This window comes from Carassius auratus, chromosome 25 (genome assembly GCF_003368295.1).
Source record: "Carassius auratus strain Wakin chromosome 25, ASM336829v1, whole genome shotgun sequence".
Lineage (NCBI taxonomy): Eukaryota > Metazoa > Chordata > Actinopteri > Cypriniformes > Cyprinidae > Carassius > Carassius auratus.
Genome location: NC_039267.1, coordinates 20,215,606 through 20,238,341, shown reverse-complemented (window position 1 = coordinate 20,238,341; position 22,736 = coordinate 20,215,606). Strand labels below are relative to the sequence as shown.

Below are 22,736 nucleotides of genomic sequence, written 5' to 3'. Positions count from 1 at the left end.
GACATGTTCATGGTGGTAACAAGTGGCTTGTCCTCAAGGTTGAATTCTGCGTATGCCTCCTCAACTCTAAACATGCACGGATTTGGTAAAAGGCCCACCATCCCTCTGTAGAGTCCACTTCTGTAGAGGAATGTTTTGCTTGAAAATTGTTGTTGCTAACATTACATTTGATATAGCTCTAATTACTATGTCTATCTGTCTATACACCCTGACAGACAAATGTAAGCAATATTAGAGAGAATGACAATGTTGAAACTATAAACATAGAATGCACTTAAAAAAAAAAAAAAAAAACTGTTTCTACATATAATTTTCCTACATAATGTAAAGCACATTCTGTGAAAATATAGCCTTGATATATTTAATAAGATCATGTCAAATATTGAAATCATGGTGAATTAAAAGGATGAAATTGAACTTTGATGCTCCCGATCTCAGAATTACATTGACATTTTAGTCTAAATTTCACAATGTCACTTATTGTGATTATACAGTAATTATATAAGGCTAAAATTCTGATTTTAATTATGTTTGTGGTTTATGCCAGGATTGTTCTCTTTTAGTACAGCTAAACACAGGGGGTACAACAGATTAATTAAGCTGGGGAAAATGAGCAACCTTACTTAAAGAGTAAGGCAACCGTGTGATTGCACAAAGCAGTGCCTGCCACACATGAACACTTGCTTTGTGTGAGCACCACAGGTGAAGCATCCCTGAGTCCAACTTATAAAATACATATATAATTATTAACTTGTATTTCTTACCAATAAAGTCCAAGTTAGTAGCATGTTAATTTAAGTAGAACAATAACCAAGTTGGCTTTGAAGGAGCAGATTACTCCATGGCTACTTTGGTTTTATGTAATACTTAATGCTGGAACCATACAGGGATCTTAATACAGATTTCAAATTCAGACTGACAACATTATGATTCTTCTGCAAAAACCTCCTTGTAATGCCCTTCCCCATTCATTTGTTTTGCTTGGTGTCACCAATAGATGGTGAAATACACTTTTTTTTTTTTTTTTAAGTATTTTCACGTTTGTTCTTGAGCTAACAAGCTTGAGAAAATGGTTTAAGCTTTAATCTTTAGTATCTCTTTGGCAAGCAGAGCAAGGTACGTAAGTTTGTTTACTTTGTATTTCTTTGGTACCATTTGTTGTTTAATTTGAACAATGTTAAATGTGTAATGAATGTTTGTTTGCTTGTTTGTTTTTATTGTGAATGTTTGAGTTTTTTTGCTTTGATATTTATGTATTGTTTTTTTTTGTTTTCTTTGTAGATTTACGGTGTCACCATGCTGTGATACAATTGTTATGGTGCTATGAAGTTAATGTGTAAACACAGTGTTGTGATGCATGGAGAACATTTGCAACAAAGAATTGTGACAACGATCACTTAAGCAATGAAGTTTATTGCATCTTAAAATAAATCGAAGGCACCCATCGAAAACTCTGTTTATTTTCTATGAAGCTGAAGGGCTGCTACACTCGTTATTTGAAATTAGGTTGAGCATAAGAGACATTTTTCCAGGACGTTTCCTGGCAAGGATTTCTACATTGCCTAAAATATCTAGATTTTAACTTTGTTTGCATGCAAACCGATCGGTGTATGACATCGGTTCCTTATGTTTTCAAAATGCTCTCAAGGTACTTTGAATTAAAGCAATACAGGAATCCTGGCAAGGACGCGCCCAGGAAAAATGGCACATATTGTCCCCCTATTTGTAATACTTCAAGAAAATGAACACATGAAAATTTGAACACATTTGATTATTTGAACACACTTGAACCCCTGAACTGGGTTTGGAGAACGGTGAACCCTATGTCTCCAGCATACTATCAAATTGTGTGGTGCTTCATTCTTCCTCATTGACCTGTAACACAAGGCTCTAATGCTAACTTTCCCTGACAGCCTGTCTTTATTTGATACTGATAACAATAACAAAAACACATACGATGAAAACAATTAAAACATTTGTTTGTTTATAGTTAGTTGACAGTTAGCACTGAAAGCTAATTGACATTTAAATGTTGCTTACCTTCGTAACGGTGTACATACGAGGCTTCGTATAATTTAAAGCCTTTCTCCAGCTTGCTGGTTGATTTTTTGCAAATACAATGCACATCGGTAACGTTAATCTTAGGAAGGTTCTGGAGACAGCGGGTGTAGAACACAGCCATTGCTAAACCGGAACTGACTGAGCCCTATTGAAAAGAACGCGGTAGTAGTAGAGCAAGTAGCGCATTGGCAGAATCAGCTCTCGAGGGAGTTGACGGCCTGTGATGTGACCGTTTGTTACTGCTTTGTTTCACTCTCAGAAGGCTCTCTTTGAGGAGGAAGCCTTCACAAACATTTATCTCACTTACTAGCATTTCCCCCCCCCCAAGGATAGGGCCTGATGCTCCGCATTTCTTTCTCAAGAGGAGACTGACATGGAGGACGTCGATGAGCCGCAGTTGCACAAACATCAGTTGCATTAACCTTAGTTCCACAAGCATCAGTTACATAAAAATCAGTTGCACAAGCATCAGTTACACAATCAATATTATGACCTAACATTATAACAAGCAGCTTTAATGAGGAGCATACCTTGCACAGTAGGCTCTAGAGGAAAAATAAGGGGGCTGATGCTTCTCCGTTCTCGCTGGGCCTGCCTTTGCTGAGGCGTGGAGGTGACTAAGTTCTCTGGGATTGCACGAGATCTGGCAGACGGGTTGGAAACAGTTCTTTCTATCTCCACCCGCATTCCCTAGATCTAGAGTTTTCGAGGCTTGAAAGCCCTCAGGAGATCGATCTGGCAACCCTGCACATGTTCCAGGGTGCAGCGGTCTCCGGCGAGCACCTCTCTCAGTTCTGCCGAAAAAACGTAGCAGTGCTCTCTTTAGCAGCTAGTTCAGATCCCACCTGCTGATTTGCCGCTTCAGGGCACTGAGCCAGCAGCTCTGATTACACCAGATGTCAGTCTCAAGAGACTGGTTCCTTTAATAGACTACTACTGAAACTACTGCCATTTCAATGAGGCTTTTTCCACCCCGGTGGGCCTCGAGCAGGCTCTGGTAATAGAACAGAGGTAGACATCCTCTGAGGACAGAGGCCATTGAGGTGGTACCTCCTTGCATAGTTGTGTCTGAGTAGTACAGCCAGAACATCACCATTCCGAGGAAAGGATAAAGTGTTGCATCCTATTTTAGATATGCGTCTTTTTAACCGGTTCTTCCTTTGGCCTTGCATTTTCTCCACACACTTTCATGACTGAAGCACATGGTGCGATGATTGGTTGATATAAGCTCAATCAGACTGGATGGTGGTTCGGCATCCAGATGTCATTCTTGTTTACACAAAAAAAAAACTTGGCGTTAAGACTTAAAGGTCCCATTTTTCGTGCTTTTTTTTTAAAGATTTGACTGTGTTTACAGTGTGCAATATAACGTGTTCATGTTTCGCGTGTAAAAAAACACAGTATTTTTCACGCAGTTCACCTATCTGTATACCACTGTTTTAAGTATATTTTCACGCAATTCACCTATCTGTATACCACTGTTTTTTATGACCACTGTCATAAAAATGGGCTGATGTCTTCCTTGTTCTATGAAGCCCTCCTTTAGAAATACGTAGCGAGTTCTGATTGTGCCAGCGGTTCCTGTGTTGTGATTTGACAGCAGCTGACCTCCTCAAAACGCGATTGGGCTAGCAAGTGGGCAGGATTTGTTTTGAAAACTGCTGGAGATGTACTTATAATCACTGACAAGATGTGCATTAAAATCGCATTAGATTTTTTTGCACAGCCCTAACATCTAGTTAACAAAGCTAAACAGCGTTGCCCTTTGTGTAATAAGTTACAGAAACTGTTAAATGCACCAACTTAAATAATAAAATACACTTACCAGTTGTGATCCATAAACAACGCCTTCTCCAGACAAAAAGGGAACTGCTCCATCTTTCAAGAATAATCTTTTTGCAAATCCGGCATTAAACTGATTTAGATTTAGGAAGATCGCTGCCCTCAGCAAAATGTTCTGCACATAGTTTTACATGTGGATTATAATTTTCGGGAACCGAGTTAAACATAAATTCTAACCATTAATCTCCAAGTACAGCGTCCCTGGGAAGCCCCAACAAAGGTGATTGAACTCCGACATGAGATAACAGCGTTTCGGCGACATGGCGACAAACACAAACGCAGCTCTTCTTCTTCTCGGTCGGAGCGCAACAAGACCACGCCCCCTTTTTTGTGTATTTATGTGGGAGGAGGTTAGTCAAAAAACTGTTTTAGTGATGTCATTACTGCAGGAACTAGAGGGATGTAGTCCAAATGGGTTGTTTTTTATAGGCGAATTCTGTTAAATAAAATATCTCGCTTGGCATTGAACTTTGAGCTTTAAAATTTTACAGATATTATTTATACTCTAACAAAAACATTACACACTAACTAAAGTTTAAAACATGGGATCACTAAGAATGGGACCTTTAATGCCAAGAAAGGTGTGCTTTCTCCAGGACAGAGAACCATTTATCTTGGCATGGTGTGGGATTCGACCACGGTGCAGGCACAGATGTCTCCTGTTCGGAAGAGAAGGCTGTTCACTCATTGTCAAGCAGTTCTAGACTGCTGACTCTGATGTAAGCTGCGTCCAACGTAATACCTCTTGGCCTGCTGAACATGAGACCCCTACATTGGTGGCTCAAGACCAAGGGGTTCTCTCTGAGGAGAACGCAGAGGTCATCCGTGCCTTAGATCCTTTTCGCCATGTTACGCTAGTGACAGATGCATTCCTCATCGACTGGGGTGTGGTCATGAGTGGCCACCCTGCCTGCGGTCTGTGGAGTAGCTGCCATATGACATAGCATATCAACTGCCTGAAGATACTGACATTAGATGCTACAATACTTTATCCCAGACCTAAGAGGTCACAATGTGTTGGTGCTTACGACAACCACCAAGGGGTCTGTGCTCATGCAGTTTGTACAAACTAGCGTACCAGATCTTTGTGTAGTCTCAGGGCAAACTTCTCTTACTGAGAGCAGTTCACATTCGTGCGCATCTGAATATGGGAGCCGACATTTTTTTACCCTTGAGATTACCCTTAAAGACAATAGGAGTGATTCACAACTGTGGTAAGTGACTTCAGTTTTTTATTTTTCATGTTTGGTAACTTGTAGTATATGAAGGTATCTACACTCGCGGTTTATATTGGTAACCCCAGATTCAAGCATCCTCCATCCGCGAGGCACAAAACAGGTTTCAGTAGCGCGGTTGTGGTAGGATTTCACACATTCCCCTTCGCTATAGCGGCTACAGGCTGAAAATCTCTGTGTTCCTTCGTTATGAATGACATGTTTCAGTGCTAATAGTTTATATTCACGGTAACTTCGTATTTAATCGGCACACAATTCGTCGTGATTATTTTATGATGTAAAACAACTTTGCACATGCAGTCATCTGTTAACATGGGCGCCAAAATAAAAGGCGTTGTGAACACCTTGCGGTCAGAGTCAGGCCCGCTCACTGAGGATGTGTGTACATGTAGAACATGTAGATGATGACATGTTTCTAAAAAATCTGGCCCTGTTTTATCTTAAGTTGCAGGCAAAGTTGTTGCCTCATACATATGTTATTCAAGCTGTCATTGAAGGACTCCAGGAGATACATGACATCAGCCTGTCAAAATTGCTGAATAAACTTAAAGAGAAACTGATTCTAATTGGAGTTCCTGGAACAGATGTAGAAAGAGTGGTAGACGAGATTAGAGTAGATGATCTTCTCCACACTTGCAACACTCGGATTTGAAAACAGATCAGAGGAGGAAAACCATGTTTAAACAAAGCTTAAACTACATGGAACGAGTTCTGATTTCTTTAGGGAACAACGAAGCAGGTAATGAATGTTTTGCCCAATACATTCCAAAAAAAAAAAAAAAAAACAGTTGCTGGTCTTTTCTAGAGCGAGTCCATGCAGGAGCAACACAGCTACACGCATTTGCAAGTTCACAACAAAGATGTTCTTAAGGACATTTGGGATGGAAAAGCAATTGCAAAAAAATCTTTAAGTCAGACCCCATGTCCTTAGGATTGATTCTCTATCAGGATTCATTCGAAGTAGTCAACCAATTGGGTTCAGAAAGAAAGAAACAAAGTGCTTGCAGTCTATTTCACATTAGGAGACATTTTGCCACATAATCAATCCACCACTGACCATATACAACTTGTTCTCCTTTGCAGAGAGCAAAATTTTAAGTTTATCGGACAAGATTTGGTGTTGGGACAGTTGATAAAGGATCTCACCTCGAGGTGAGTGGCATCCAACTGCCCAGTGGTGAGATTAGGAAAGCAATTGCGTGTGCCATTGCCGGAGATTATCTAGGCTCACATGCTATCGGGGGTTTTGTTGAAAATTTCAGCAACAGTTCCTTTTGCAGATTCTGTGAAGTCGACAGATCAACATTTGTGGCAGACCCACTGGCTGAGGAACTAAGCAGGACTGTGCAGTCATATAAAGATAATGTCCAGGCAGTATCTCCGGTCCCTCTATCTGTCTCTGACTGTATCTCTCGTCCCTCTATCTGTCTCTGACAGTACCTCTTGTTCCTCTGTCTGTCTCTGACTGTACCTCTCGTCGCTCTGTCTGTCTCTGACAGTACCTCCCATCCCTCTATCTGTCTTCGACTGTATCTCTCATGCCTCTACCTGTCTCCTACTGTATCTCTCGTCCCTCTGTTTCTGACTGTATCTCTCGTCCCTCTGTCTGTCTCTGACTGAAACTCTCATGCCTCTATCTGTCTCCTACTGTATCTCTCGTCCCTCTGTCTCTGACTGTATCTCTCGTCCCTCTGTCTCTGACAGTACCTCTCGTTCCACTGTCTGTCTCTGACTGTACATCTCGTCCCTCTGTCTGTCTCTGACTGTACTTCTCGTCCCTCCGTCTATCTATGACTGTACCTCTCATACCTCTATCTGTCTCCGACTGTATCTCTCGTCCCTTTGTCTCTGATTGTACCTCTCTGTCTGTCTCTGACTGTACCTATCTTCCCTCTGTCTGTCTCCGACTGTATCTCTCATGCCTCTATCTGTATCTGACTGTACCTCTCGTATATCAATCTGTCTCCTACTGTATCTCTCGTCCCTCTGTCTGTCTCTGACTGTACCTCTCGTCCCTCTATCTGTCTCCAACTGTCTCTCGTCCCTATGTCTGACTGTAGCTCTCGTCCCTCTATCTGTCTCTGACTGTATCTCTCATCCCTCTGTCTGTCTCTGACAGTACCTCTCGTTCCTCTGTCTCTGACTGTACCTCTCGTCCCTCTGTCTGTCTCTGATTGTACCTCTCGTCCCGCTGTCTGTCTCTGACTGTATCTCTCGTCCCTCTATCTGTATTCGACTGTATCTCTCATGCCTCTATCTGTCTCCTACTGTATATCTCATCCCTCTGTCTCTGACTGTATCTCTCGTCTCTCTATCTGTCTCTGACTGTATCTCTCGTCCCTCAATCTGTCTCTGACTGTACCTCTCGTCCCTCTGTCTGTCTCTGAGTGTATCTCTCATGCCTCTATATGTATCTGACTGTATCTGTCGTCCTTCTATCTGTCACTGACTGTATCTCTCCTCCCTCTGCCTGTCTCTGCCAGTATCTATTGTCCTTCTGTCTGTCGCTGACTGTATCTCATCCCTCTATCAGTCTCTGACTGCATCTATCACCCCTTTTTCTGTCTCTGACTGTATCTCTCATCCCTCTATCAGTCTCTGACTGCATCTCTCACCCCTTTCTCTGTCTCTGACTGTATCTCTCATCCCTCTCTCTGTCTCTGACTGGACCTCTCATCCCTCTATTTGTCTCCAACTTTATCTCTCATGCCTCTATCTGTCTCCTACTCTATCTCTCGTCCCTCTGTCTCTGACTGTGCCTCTCGTCCCTCAGTCTGTCTCTGACTGGACCTCTCATTCCTCTGTCTGTCTCCGACTGTACCTCTAATTCCTCTATCAGTCTCCGACTGTATCTCTCATGCCTCTATCTGTCTCCTACTGTATCTCTCGTCCCTCTGTCTCTGACTGTATCTCTCGTCCCTCTATCAGTCTCTGACTGCATCTCTCACCCTTTTCTCTGTCTCTGACTGTATCTCTCATCCATCTCTCTGTCTCTGACTGTATCGCTCATCCCTCTATCTGTCAATGACTGTATCTCTCGTCCCTCTATCTGTCTGTGACTGTATGTCTCGTCCTTCTATCTGTCTCTGACTGTATCTCTCGTCCCTCTATCTGTCTCTGACAGTACCTCTTGTTCCTCTGTCTGTCTCTGACTTACCTCTCGTCCCTCTGTCTGTCTCCGACTGTATCTCTCATGCCTCTATCTGTCTCCTACTCTATCTCTCGTCCCTCTGTCTCTGATTATATCTCTCGTCCCTCTATCTCTGACTGTACCTCTCGTCCCTAAGTCTGTCTCTGACTGTACCTCTCGTCTCTCTGTCTGTCTCTGACATTAACTATCGTCCCTCTATCTGTCTCTGACTGTATCTCTCTTCCGTCTCTCTGTCTCTGACTGTATCGCTCATCCCTCTATCTGTCAATGACTGTATCTCTCGTCCCTCTATCTGTCTGTGACTGTATGTCTCGTCCCTCTATCTGTCTCTGACTGTATCTCTCGTCCCTCTATCTGTCTGTGACTGTATGTCTCGTCCCTCTATCTGTCTCTGACTGTATCTCTCGTCCCTCTATCTGTCTCTGACAGTACCTCTTGTTCCTCTGTCTGTCTCTGACTGTACCTCTCGTCCCTCTGTCTGTCTCCTACTGTATCTCTCATCCCTCTGTCTCTGACTGTATCTCTCGTCCCTCTATTTGTCTCTGACTGTACCTCTCATCCCTCCGTCTGTCTCTGACTGTATCTCTCATGCCTCTATCTGTCTCTGACTGTATCTCTCGTCCCTCTATCTGTTTCTGACAGTATCTATTGTCCCTCTATCTGTCTCTGACTGTATCTCCCGTCCCTCTATCAGTCTCTGACTGTATCTCTCACCCCTTTCTGTCTCTTGCTGTATCTCTCGTCCCTCTCTCTCTCTGACTGTATCTCTCATCCCTCTCTCTGTCTCTGACTAACCATCTCATGCCACTATCTGTCTCCTACTGTTTCTCTCGTCCCTTGGTCTCTGACTGTATCTCTCATGCCTCTACCTGTCTCCTACTGTATCTCTCGTCCCTCTGTCTCTGACTGTATCTCTCGTCCCTCTGTCTGTCTCTGACTGTACCTCACGTCCCTCTGTCTGTCTCTGACTGTACCTCTCTTCCCTCTGTCTGTCTCCGACTGTATCTCTCATGCCTCTATCTGTCTCTGACTGTACCTCTCGTCCATCAATCTGTCTCCTACTGTATCTCTCGTCCCTCTGTCTATGACTGTATCTCTTGTCCCTCTGTCTCTGACTGTACCTCTCTCCCCTCTATCTGTCTCCGAATGTATCTCTCATGCCTCTATCTGTCTCGGACTGTACCTCTCATCCCTCTATCTGTCTCCATCTGTACCTCTCGTCCCTCTATCTGTCTCCGACTGTCTCTCGTCCTTCTGTCTCTGACTGTATCTCTCGTCCCTTTATCTGTCTCTGACTGTATCTCTCGTCCCTCTATCTGTCTCTGACAGTACCTCTCGTTCCTCTGTCTGTCTATGACTGTACCTCTAATTCCTCTATCGGTCTCCGACTGTATCTCTCATACCTCTGTCTCCGACTGTATCTCTCGTCCCTTTGTCTCTGACTGTACCTCTCTGTCTGTCTCTGACTGTACCTATCTTCCCTCTGTCTGTCTCCGACTGTGTCTCTCATGCCTCTATCTGTATCTGACTGTACCTCTCGTATATCAATCTGTCTCCTACTGTATCTACCATCCCTCTGTCTCTGACTGTATCTCTTGTGCCTCTGTCTCTGACTGTACCTCTCGCCCCTCTATCTGTCTCCGAATGTATCTTTCATGCCTCTATCTGTCTCTGACTGTACCTCTCGTCCCTCTATCAGTCTCTGACTGCATCTATCACCCCTTTTTCTGTCTCTGACTGTATCTCTCATCCCTCTATCAGTCTCTGACTGCATCTCTCACCCCTTTCTCTGTCTCTGACTGTATCTCTCATCCCTCTCTCTGTCTCTGACTGGACCTCTCATCCCTCTATTTGTCTCCAACTGTATCTCTCATGCCTCTATCTGTCTCCTACTCTATCTCTCGTCCCTCTGTCTCTGACTCTATCTCTCGTCCCTCTGTCTCTGACTGTGCCTCTCGTCCCTCAGTCTGTCTCTGACTGTACCTCTCATTCCTCTGTCTGTCTCTGACTGTACCTCTAATTCCTCTATCGGTCTCCGACTGTATCTCTCATGCCTCTATCTGTCTCCTACTGTATCTCTCGTCCCTCTGTCTCTGACTGTATCTCTCGTCCCTCTATCTGTCTCTGACTGCATCTCTCACCCTTTTCTCTGTCTCTGACTGTATCTCTCATCCCTCTCTCTGTCTCTGACTGGACCTCTCATCCCTCTATCTGTCTCCTACTGTATCTCTCGTCCCTCTATCTGTCTCTGACTGTATCTCTCGTCCCTCTATCTGTCTCTGACAGTACCTCTTGTTCCTCTGTCTGTCTCTGACTGTACTCTCGTCCCTCTGTCTCCTACTGTATCTCTCATCCCTCTGTCTCTGACTGTATCTCTCGTCCCTCTATCTGTCTCTGACTGTACCTCTCGTCCCTCTGTCTGTCTCTGACTGTATCTCTCACCCCTTTCTCTGTCTATGACTGTATCTCTCATCCCTTTCTCTGTCTATGACTGGATCACTACAGGCGGATGGCAGGAGGGTAACTTAAGGCCGGTGACACACTGGCTGCGTGGCGTCTCTGCTGCGTGCCAGAAACGTGGTGGCTGCTTCGCATTTTCTGTGTCTTTACACACCAGAAGCGTGCCTGCACGTGGCGCTTGGCGCGCTGCTGCGGCTGTAGGTGACATAGAGGGAGGCCGCCAAAAAACCAGGCTCTTGTCTTCATGACAACAATATCGTCTTTCTGTCTGTCTCTGACTGTACCTCTCATTTCTCTATCAGTCTCCGACTGTATCTCTCGTGCCTCTATCTGTCTCCTACTGTATCTCTCGTCCCTCTGTCTCTGACTGTACCTCTCGTCCCTCTATCTGTCTCTGACTGTACCTCTCGTCCCTCTATCTGTCTCTGACTGTACCTCTCGTCCCTCTGTCTGTCTCTGACTGTATCTCTCACCCCTTTCTCTGTCTATGACTGTATCTCTCATCCTTCTCTCTTTCTGACTGTATCTTTCGTCCCTCTGTCTGTCTCTGAATTTACCTCTCGTTCCTCTGTCTGTCTCTGACTGTACCTCTCGTCCCTCTATCTGTCTCTGACTGTATCTCTCTTCCCTCTCTCTGTCTCTGACTGTATCGCTCATCCCTCTATCTGTCACTGACTGTATCTCTCGTCCCTCTGTCTGGCTCTGACTGTATTTCTCGTCCCTCTATCTGTCTCTGACTGTATCTCTCGTCCCTCTATCTTACTCTGACAGTATCTATTTGTAACCCTCCCCAGGCCTTACAAGTAATGGGGAAGGTGTAAAAGAAGGGCAACAACCACAATGTGTTTCCTTGCAAGCACAAACAGATTTATTAAACACAAATGGTAATAAGAAGTGGCAAAGAAACGAAAAGAACACAAAGGTTTAACCCACTATAGACCATAGGGTTCCCCAATCCCATACAATGGCAGTTCCACTATTAAAGAGTACACTCAAATCACAGCACAAAACCAATAACACAAGTGTAATAGAAAACCAACACGCACTTGACTCAAACCACTACAAATTGTGCCCAATCACCTTAAGAGTCAACCATGCATACAAGAATGGAAACCCCTTTGTCTTTGGTTGATTAACACAAAACAAAGACAAATAAACGAAACAAAATCACAGTCCCACAAGAAATTCAAATCACTTCATCATAGTGTAACTGTTAAAAGTCATATCTTACAACCCAACATTAACCCACCAATATTTTAGATAAAAGTAAACGGCAATCATGCATCATCTGCAAAACAAAGAAAATACAATTCATGATTGCCCCTTTAGAATATTAGAATTAAAAACAGAATTAAAAACACCTAACAATAAAAAAGCAAACTTCACATACTCCAATATTCAATTAAAATAAGTACCTGTGTTAATGAATGAATCTACTCAATTTCTGAGGCATCCACCAGTATATATCCTTTAAGCATACTATAAAACAAACACACATTAAAATGGACTACACTAACCATAACCATGAGTCACAACCCTTACTTCCACAATTTACTTTAATAATGTTCACAAGGCAACGACTAGTTTCATTATCACCAAGCGTTGAAACCTACCACACAGCTTCTCCTACGCAGCACATGGTCCCACAAAGAGAAAGGCCAGAAGATTTGATATCCCCCTTTATAGTACTTGGACTCATGGGATCTGTAGTCCAACACATTTGTAGTCCCAAGCATGCCTAATATGGAGCCACAACTAATGCTACCTCCACCCCATTACAATACACCCCCCTTATTTTAAATCGACGTCCCGTCGATCAAATTTCTTCGACCACGGTCGAAAAAACAGGGTGTTTGTAACACTGGAGAGTAGGGATGCACGATATTGGATTTTGGCCGATATTCGATATGCCGATATTTTCAAAATAATTTTGGCCGATGCCGATACCGATATCGATATATATACAAATATATACTGATATATTTAAACTTTAATTTTACTGAAGAGAAATCCATGTATCTCTTCTGTACTGATTCTACCATAAATTTATTATTTTACAAATGTAGACAGACATTCACATCTGAAAAACAGGTCAATTATTTCACTTGGAGAATATCGGTTTGGCTCATCGGCAGAAATATTCATATCGGCCGATACCGATAATGGTCATTTTAAGCTTTTATCGGCCGATACCGATATTGTGCCGATATTATCGTGCATCCCTACTGGAGAGCTCTGTTCTCGGGAGAAAGATATAACCATTTGAATGGACTTCTCTACACACGGCTGACTGAGGAAGATTATGTGGATTTGTATGCTGCCCTGCTGTGGACCGGGTTGTCCGCCTTACTAGGTCCACCTGTCGCTGCACTGGCTGTTCCGGTTGTCGACATGGCTGTAAAGTCAGCTCTTGAGGATCACCTTCTTCTGCTGGAAGTGGTATGCATAACTCATTCTCTGCAGGCACACCAGGTTCACTTGATAACATTACTATCATATCCCTTCTCTGCTCCTCAGGATCCTCACTTAAAGGGAATAGTCCTGGACTTTCGGTTCGACCTTCTGATGGGACATAAACTGGTCGCAACTCACTACGGTGTATTTGTCTCACTTTTCCACCATCAACTGGAATAATAGAATATACAGACCCTTGCCCCTCGGGACATCGAACAATTTGATAAGTGGTTGGGTCCCAAGCATCCTGGATTTACTTTCTGCCTTGATGATCATGTGCTTTTTTATATACCAACTGGCCTTCCCTTAATGTCATCTGTGACACCTTAGCATCATTTACACGGGCACGCTGAGCTGCAGCTTTCTGAAGACGGGCTCGGGCATTATTGAAAATACTTTCCAAATTATCTCGGTGGTCAACTATCCAGTCCACATTTGTTGGGCCATAGTCATCCAGTCCTAACATAAAATCTACCGGTAAGTGTGGTTCTTGTCCAAACATCAGGACATAAGGACAGTAACCTGTAGACTAGTGTTCTGTGGTATTATATGCAAACACCAACTGTGACAAGTAAGATGGCCAGTCTCTTTTTTTTTCAGCAGGGAGTGTACGCAGCAGGTCATGCATCGTTCTATTGAACCGCTGTAACAAAAATGAGTTTTACATAGTAATTAACTCAAATGATATATAGGGAATTTGAATAATTAATCAAGAATTTGATTAATATATATCTCAGATGACAGTTACATTTAATTTTATTGATTATGAAAAATAGCTCAATTGCCAATACCAATACTAATCACAGGGCACTGTAATTTACTCATTAATATGTCAATATTACATTCTTCATATCAATTATTGTGATCTCTTACTGTAAATTACTGCAGATCAAACCGTGGTATGTCCAGCACACCACTGTAGACCTATCAATTTTCAATAAAGTTATCACGCCTTATAATTCAAGGAAAAGTATTCTCTGGCCATGAAAATATTATCCTATCCTTATGATAAATTTAGTTTCTAAATTTAGAGCTTGTAGCTATAGATCAGACACATCTCAGTGACTCGTAATGTGAGTGGGGTGGAGTCCAGGCCAATCATTTTATATATGGGTTTTTAATAATTCAACTAGTAATACATCAAACTACAAATCACACAGAGTAAATATGCGTACGAAAATACAGACAATAAACATTTACAAGACCTAACGGAATCCAAATAAAAGAGAGAGAGAGAGAGAGAGAGAGAGAGAGCGAGAGAGAGAAGTGTAGAAAGCGAGAGAGATCACAGAATGAGCTCAGGTATGAAAATCAGTCAGTAAACCTTAGTGGAACCAACAACGAATCAAATAATAGCAACACTTTAAAGCAGCATTTAAATCTCCATAGAAAACGATACTTGCATGGCCCAGTGGGTGAGCGTGGTACCGGCGACGCACGTGTGATGTCACGTGGTCCTTTGAAAACTGCGCGCGTGGGCCGGAGGCCGTGTGACGCGCGTGCAAGCTGCGCTGGATCTTGGCGTGAGCGTGGAGTCACGTGTTCCTTTGTTGCAAAGAGGTGTTCGTTCATCTTCGCGCGGTATTTGAAAGGTTCAACAAACAATGTTCCAGAATTCGTCTTCATTGTGTGGAGAGGCGAATAGTTGAATAAACTTAGTAAAGAAAAGAAAAGAACGAAACGACAGTTTCCAAATGAGCCATGAAAATGGCTTTCCTCTCCTCAGTCCGTGTGCTGAGGGGGGAGGAGAACTGAGCGCGGCCCGAGGTCCGAGAACGGAGAACGGGAAGAAGAGCAAGAAGAGCGCAAGAAGAGAGGGTGGACCTTGTTTGGTCAATTCTTATAGCTTGAAATAGTTCACGCCCATTTTCGAGGGAGCATCCAATGAATGTCCGCGATCTGAAGCGGAGGGAAAGTTCCTTTGTCTCGGTTGAGACAACCCCCTGATGATTTAGGGCCTGTCCGATTTCATCAGGAATATTAAAGCAAGTTCATTATTCCAGATTAAATACATTTTTCATTACTTTGCTCTAGATAAATGGGTCTGTCAAAGCATGACGATTAGAACAAGACTAGACATAATATATATATGACCAAAGATCTAATTTTTAGATCGAATTACACATTTAAAGATTTGTTTAACACATGATAACACTGCAGATGTTGGGAAACATCTAAATGTACCAAAAGGGAATACGTAATACATTTATAAAACATGAAAACAGAAAGTTAATGAATACATTCCATAGAATGCATTGTTCAAAAGAAGCCAGTGACTTGGCTTCTCTCCTGTCCTGTGTGGTCGTAAAATTTTACGAGCTACCAAGGAGTGTGGGGGTTGCAGAACATTTCTTTTTTTGAGAAAGTTAAAGTGAGGAGAGACATTTCCTAAAGTATGAGCTTGCAACTTATACTCTTCACATAACAAGGATTAACCATTTTATGCAATCCAAAAACATAATTAAAATACATATTAATAATAAAATGAAAGTAAGGAACTTATACAAAAAGGTTTCCTTTGTCTCCAGTGTGTTGGAGGAATTTGGGGGGGGGTTTCAGGTATCCTTTGAGGCTCGCATGGGTATCGTAAAGTAATTTAAGTCCAGCCAGGCTGGCATTTAGTACCAACAGTCTGAATTTATAAAACAGAATTTAACCCATGAATCGCTGACCTGCATATCTGTTACACCGCTCACACTGACCATTCCCCTGAGGATGATATGGTGTAGTATGAGTCTTTGCAATACCATAGATTTCACAGAGTTCTTTTATCAGGTGGCTCTCAAAGCACCTTCCCTGATCTGAATGTAACTGTCGTGGGAGACCGAACAAATAAAACCATCGTTCCACTAATACACGGGCCACTGTTTTAGCAGTCTGATCTTTAGTAGGGATTGCTTGGGTATATTTTGAAAACACATCTGTCATGATTAATACATTTTCCATTCCACTAGTTGATGGTTCCAATAATGTAAAATCGATTGCTACAATATCAAGGGGTCGGTCAGCCATCAAATGCCCCATGAATGTACGCACCTTCGGTCGAACCACTTTTGAGAGGGTACAGCGCAGACATTTCCTACACCAGTCCTCAACATACCTATACATTCCTGGCCAATAACAACGTGCTCTTACTAGCCTTGCAGTTCGCTCCATCCCCTGATGGCCATGGTCATCATGAAGGCAGGTAAGAACCTCCTCTCTAAGGGCAGATGGTAACACTACCTGTCGGATTTCCTTATGACCCTCTTGTGGCCAAAATCGTCTATACAAAACACCATCCATTTTCTCCAACTTCTCCCATTGACGGACTAGCTCCAAAAGCTCTGGCTGTTCGAGAGAGCGTTCTTGCAATGTTGGTTGCTGCCTGCGGTCCCAGTATACCATGAACCTTCCTATGACAGGGTCAGCTTCCTGCAACACACCCAAATTTTCCTTCAACGGTCTGGGAAAGACATATACATTATTAACCCTGCAGACCTGACCCTGATCTGTAACAGACTGCCGTATTTGTTCCGGCACAACTGCAATCGAAGCCAGCTCCACCAAAGGGGTGGAGCTTTGTCTAGACAAGGAATCAGCATTGCCATTATTGCGTCCAGGCCAAGCTGATTTACCCACCTTTGTTCCAGTGCCCCCAGCTTTGCTGTCTGCAAATGACTAAGAGGGTTGTTATCCGTATATACTGTACACTTATTTCCCAGCAGATACTCTCTGAATTTTTCAGCTACAGCCCATTTTAGAGCCACAAATTCCAGCTTCATTGAGCTATAGTTTCGCATATTACGTTCTGCTGGCCTCAACCCTCGACTTGCATAAGCAACTGGTCTACACTTGCCCTTGTACTCCTGTGACAAAACGGCACCCAAGCCTTGAAAACTTGCATCTATCTCCAAGATGAATGACTTGCTAAAGTCAGCATAAGCAAGCACAGGGGCACTGGTCAAAGCTACCTTAAGGGTCTGAAACGCATCTTCACAAGCTTTAACCCACCTATCCCCCAAATTAACTTTTGGCCGCTTGGTTTTCTGGCCCCGAATGACTTCAGCTACTAGAGCATTCAAAGGCTCTGCAATACGTGAGAACCCTTTCACAAATCGTCGATAATAACTAGAAAAACCTAGAAAGGACCGAAGTTCTTGAAGAGTCTGTGGCCGTTTCCAATTTACCACTGCAGCTATCTTTTCTGGATCAGTGCTCACTCCTGCAGCCGAAACGACATGTCCCAAATAACGTAATTTTGGGCAAAAGAAACAACACTTACTGAGCTTAACTTTAAGATATTGTTGCCTTAAACGACTCAGTACCAGTTCTAGTCGCTGCAGATGCTGTTCTACTGTTGTTGAAAAAATTATCACGTCATCAAGATAGAGCAGTAGGGACTGAAAACTTTGGTCACCAAAAATTCGTTCCATGAGCCGTTGAAAAGTGCTTGGCCCATTGCAAAGCCCAAAAGGCATCAGAAGAAATTCAAAGAGCCCAAAAGGAGTACAAAAGGCAGTCTTGGAACGATCAGCTTCAGCCACCGGGACTTGATTGTATCCACTTGCTAAATCCAATGTAGAAAACCATCTTGCCCCAGTCAAAGCATCTAAGGACTCCTCAATCCTGGGAAGTGGATAAGCATCCTTCCGAGTTCTTGCATTTAACTGACGATAATCTACACACATTCTCAAGGAACCATCCTTTTTCTTTACCAGCACAATGGGAGATGAGTATGGGCTACAACTCTCTCGAATGACCTGACTCTCCAACAGCTGCTTAATGTGGGCTTTGACAGCCTCCCACTGACTAGGTGGAATTCGACGATGACGCTGACCCACTGGGACATTATCCAACAATGGGATATGGTGCTCTATCAAAGTAGTGCAGCCCAAGTCACCATCATCCTTAGCAAAAACATCCTGATATTTATGCAAAAGATGTTTGACCACTTCCCTTTCTGCCTCTGAAAGCCCCGGTAATTCGACCCTTTCTAGCTCACTGTGGTTTGAAACAGAAGCTGACATCTGGCACTGAATAACAATTTCACTGACACTGCGTTGCAAATTTTCCTTAAATGAAATTTCTTGGTCAGATTGATTAACCATCTCAACTTTAATCAAACTACCCAACTTTGCTCTTGCAGGTAAATATACAGTTTCTGTGCTGACATTAACCACAGGTACACAAATTGTAGTTTGGGAGGATTGTAACAATGCAGGGGAGATCAAAATTCCTGCAGGAAATCCACCGCTCCCATCACCACCAAGGGGTTCAAATAAAGTGGCTACATTTGAAAAAGTTTTAGGGCAGTAAGCTGTAACTAACCTCATTGTTCCGGCAGGAATCTGCACTGGATGCTTTGCTTGCACTCGTACCTGGCCAATATAACCAGGACCAAAGGGATCACTGGTTCTCTGGCACTGCAACAATGCATCCTTCCAACCAGTTTCTGCTCGTCTAACCTGTAGAACTGAAAATAAGGCTGAACCATGTTCTTCAAACAAATTGTTATAACACTGCCCTATTATGTTCATCCCCAACAGACCAGGGGCCAGTTCTTTCTTTTTAGACATATCAATGTTTTCAGGGTCTTTCACAACCAATACACCCTGTTTAGGTAGAATTTGTCCCAACACATTAACATCAATTTCAAAATATCCCACATAAGGGATGTTCAAACCATTCGCAGCTCTCAGTTGAAGCCAGCCACATTTTTTTAGAGCATCTGGTGCTAGTTGTCGAAAACATTGGCCAAAACAAGTCTCTGTTATAGTGGTCACCATTGAGCCAGTATCCAGCAAACATAAAACAGGAACACCCCCCATTTGAATCGTCACTGTGGGACATTTGCCGATAAGACGCTGCACCACTGTAGGACAGACAAGTCTTGAGGTTTTTAAACCTTCAATGCCTATTTCAGTTTCTTGACTAGTAACCACAGGAGAGGCACATTCATCTATCTCCTCCACCGGTGTTCCCCTCGTTGTTCCCCCAGCTGACCTAGAGCCAGAATCAACAGGCCATTGTTGTCGACAATATCGGCAATGTGACCCAATTTATTACAACGTAAACACCTTCGAGAACCATTTGGCCTTGTCAAAGGGACAGAGGGTTCATTACTTGAGGGTTTAAGATCATCAAGACGCTTCGTAATCTCATCAATCTGAGCTTGTTGGTGCTTTAACAACTCCTTAATTTCTCTTAATTCAGTAGATTCATTAGGCCTAGGTGATTCAGTTACTCTACCCTGAGCAGCATTACACCATAACTGAGCAGCAGGGGGAATAGCCTCTCCTTTGCCTTCCTCTTTCCATCTGATAGCCTCACTTCGAACATCAATTAAGGTACAGTGTGGAGTTTGTCTTACAAAACGTTTAAGTTCACGTTTAAGTGCTACATCTTTAACCTGCTCCACAAACTGATCACGGAGAACTTGGTCAGCATTCGGGACACCATGTGGACTACTTACGAGAATAGAATCCATCAAAGATATAAGTGCATGAGAGAATTCAATTAGGGATTCACCCTCTCTTTGTTTTCGATCATAAAACCCTTTCTGCAACTGCACAAATGTTTGTTTTGCTCCATACATACTTCTTAAAACCTTAAATATGAGTTCGGGAGTCTGACGTTCAGCTGCTGCTCGGAGTTTAATCTCCATTCTGGCTTCCCCTCCTAAATGATCTAAAAGGAATGCTACCCTTTCTCGCACAGTCCAACTGTCATCCCCAACGCAGGCTTCAGCCTCCTCAATCCAGTCCTCTATGCTTGAAGTAGAGTCCAAGTCCCCACAGAACCGTCGACACTTCCGCTCCCGAGGAACATACATCACTCTAGTGAAAGGCACCGGCGGAGGAGCATTAATGCTGGATACAGGCTGGTTAAGAGAGTCACGGCTGGATGCAGAACGTTGTTGCATTAATTGTTCATTTGCAGCCTGTAGACTACGTATCTGTTCCCGCAACTCTGTCAGCTCCTGTTCCATAGTTACGGTGTTTTCTTCTTGCACGACTGCCGTTTACTTATACAAATACCTTTTAAATACCTACACAAAATGGTGGGTATCAGTGAAAAATAAAAATAAAAATAATAATAAATAAACAACAACAACAAAAAAACAAGGTCCACAGTAACACACTGTAGTGCTGCCCAACATCAAACAGACCTGCCGACTACGCCATTTGTAACCCTCCCCAGGCCTTACAAGTAATGGGGAAGGTGTAAAAGAAGGGCAACAACCACAGTGTGTTTCCTTGCAAGCACAAACAGATTTATTAAACACAAATGGTAATAAGAAGTGGCAAAGAAACGAAAAGAACACAAAGGTTTAACCCACTATAGACCATAGGGTTCCCCAATCCCATACAATGGCAGTTCCACTATTAAAGAGTACACTCAAATCACAGCACAAAACCAATAACACAAGTGTAATAGAAAACCAACACGCACTTGACTCAAACCACTACAAATTGTGCCCAATCACCTTAAGAGTCAACCATGCATACAAGAATGGGAACCCCTTTGTCTTTGGTTGATTAACACAAAACGAAGACAAATAAACGAAACAAAATCACAGTCCCACAAGAAATTCAAATCACTTCATCATAGTGTAACTGTTAAAAGTCATATCTTACAACCCAACATTAACCCACCAATATTTTAGATAAAAGTAAACGGCAATCATGCATCATCTGCAAAACAAAGAAAATACAATTCATGATTGCCCCTTTAGAATATTAGAATTAAAAACAGCTAACAATAAAAAAAGCAAACTTCACATACTCCAATATTCAATTCAAATAAGTACCTGTGTTAATGAATGAATCTACTCAATTTCTGAGGCATCCACCAGTATATATCCTTTAAGCATACTATAAAACAAACACACATTAAAATGGACTACACTAACCATAACCATGAGTCACAACCCTTACTTCCACAATTTACTTTAATAATGTTCACAAGGCAACGACTAGTTTCATTATCACCAAGCGTTGAAACCTACCACACAGCTTCTCCTACGCAGCACATGGTCCCACAAAGAGAAAGGCCAGAAGATTTGATATCCCCCTTTATAGTACTTGGACTCATGGGATCTGTAGTCCAACACATTTGTAGTCCCAAGCATGCCTAATATGGAGCCACAACTAATGCTACCTCCACCCCATTACATATTGTACCTCTATCTGTCTCTGACTGTATCTCCCGTCCCTCAATCTGTCTCTGACTGTATCTCTTGTCCCTCTCTCAGTCTCTGACTGTATATCTCACCCCTTTCTCTGTCTCTGACTGTATCTCTCACCCCTTTCTCTGTCTATGACTGTATCTCTTATCCCTCTCTCTGTCTCTGACTGTATCTCTCGTCCCTCTATCAGTCTCTGACTGTATCTCTCACCCCTTTATCTGTCTCTGACTGTATCTCTCATCCCTCTCTCTGTCTCTGAGTGTATCTCTTGTCCCTCTATCAGTCTCTGACTGTATCTCTCACCCCTTTCTCTGTTTCTGACTTATCTCTCATCCCTCTCTCTGTCTCTGACTGTATCTCTCGTCCCTCTATCGGTCTCTGACTGTATCTCTCACCCCTTTCTCTGTTTCTGACTGTATCTCTCATCCCTCTCTCTGTCTCTGACTGTATCTCTCAGCCCTATCTCTGTCTCTGACTGAACCTCTCATGCCTCTATCTGTCTCCTACTGTGTCTCTCGTCCCTCTATCTGTCTCTGACAGTACCTCTCGTCCCTCTGTCTGTCTCTGACTGTACCTCTCATCCCTCTATCTGTCTCCGACTGTACCTCTCGTCCCTCTGTCTCTGACTGTACCTCTGTCTGTCTCTGACTGTACCTCTCGTCCCTCTGTCTGTCTCTGACTGTACCTCTCATCCCTCTGTCTGTCTCCGACTGTACCTCTCATCCCTCTGTCTGTCTCCGACTGTATCTCTCATGCCTCTATCTGTCTCTGACTGTACATCTCGTCCCTCTTTCTCCTACTGTATCTCTCGTCCCTCTATGTGTCTCTGACTGTCCATCTCGTCCCTCTATCTGTCTCCGACTGTTGCTCGTCCCTCTGTCTCTGACTGTATCTCTTGTCCCTCAATCTGTCTCTGAGAGTACCTCTTGTCCCTCTATCTGTCTCTGACAGTACCTCTCGTTCCTCTGTCTGTCTCTGTCTGTACCTCTAGTCCCTCTATCTGCCTTCGACTGTGTCTCTCGAGCCTCTATCTTTCTCCTACTATATCTCTCATCCCTCTGTCTCTGACTGTATCTCTCGTCCCTCTATATGTTTCTGACTGTACCACTCGTCCCTCTGTCTGTCTCTGACTGTATCTCTCATGCCTCTATCTGTCTCGGACTGTATCTCTCGTCCCTCTATCTGTCTCTGACTGTATCTCTCATCCCTCTATCAGTCTCTGACTGCATCTCTCACCCCTTTCTCTGTCCCTGACTGTACCTCTCGTCACTCTGTCTGTCTCTGACTGTATCTCTCGTCCCTCTGTCTGTCTCTGACTGTACCTCTCGTCCCTCCGTCTCTGACAGTACCACTCGTCCCTCTG

At 43.2% G+C, this 22,736-nt stretch overlaps 2 long non-coding RNA genes across 2 annotated transcripts; both read right to left on the bottom strand.

The window, feature by feature from the left end:
- Positions 1 to 11,597: 11,597 nt before the first annotated feature.
- On the bottom strand, positions 11,598 to 12,569 carry LOC113043842 (uncharacterized). Its single transcript, XR_003275794.1, has 3 exons — positions 12,363 to 12,569; positions 12,165 to 12,228; positions 11,598 to 12,037 (listed from the first exon to the last, which is right to left on the bottom strand). It is a non-coding gene; the product is annotated as an uncharacterized LOC113043842 (long non-coding RNA).
- A 6,937-nt stretch (positions 12,570 to 19,506) lies between these two features.
- LOC113043841 (uncharacterized) lies at positions 19,507 to 21,361 on the bottom strand. Its single transcript, XR_003275793.1, has 4 exons — positions 21,194 to 21,361; positions 20,996 to 21,059; positions 20,354 to 20,879; positions 19,507 to 20,125 (listed from the first exon to the last, which is right to left on the bottom strand). It is a non-coding gene; the product is annotated as an uncharacterized LOC113043841 (long non-coding RNA).
- Between the last annotated feature and the right edge of the window lie 1,375 nt (positions 21,362 to 22,736).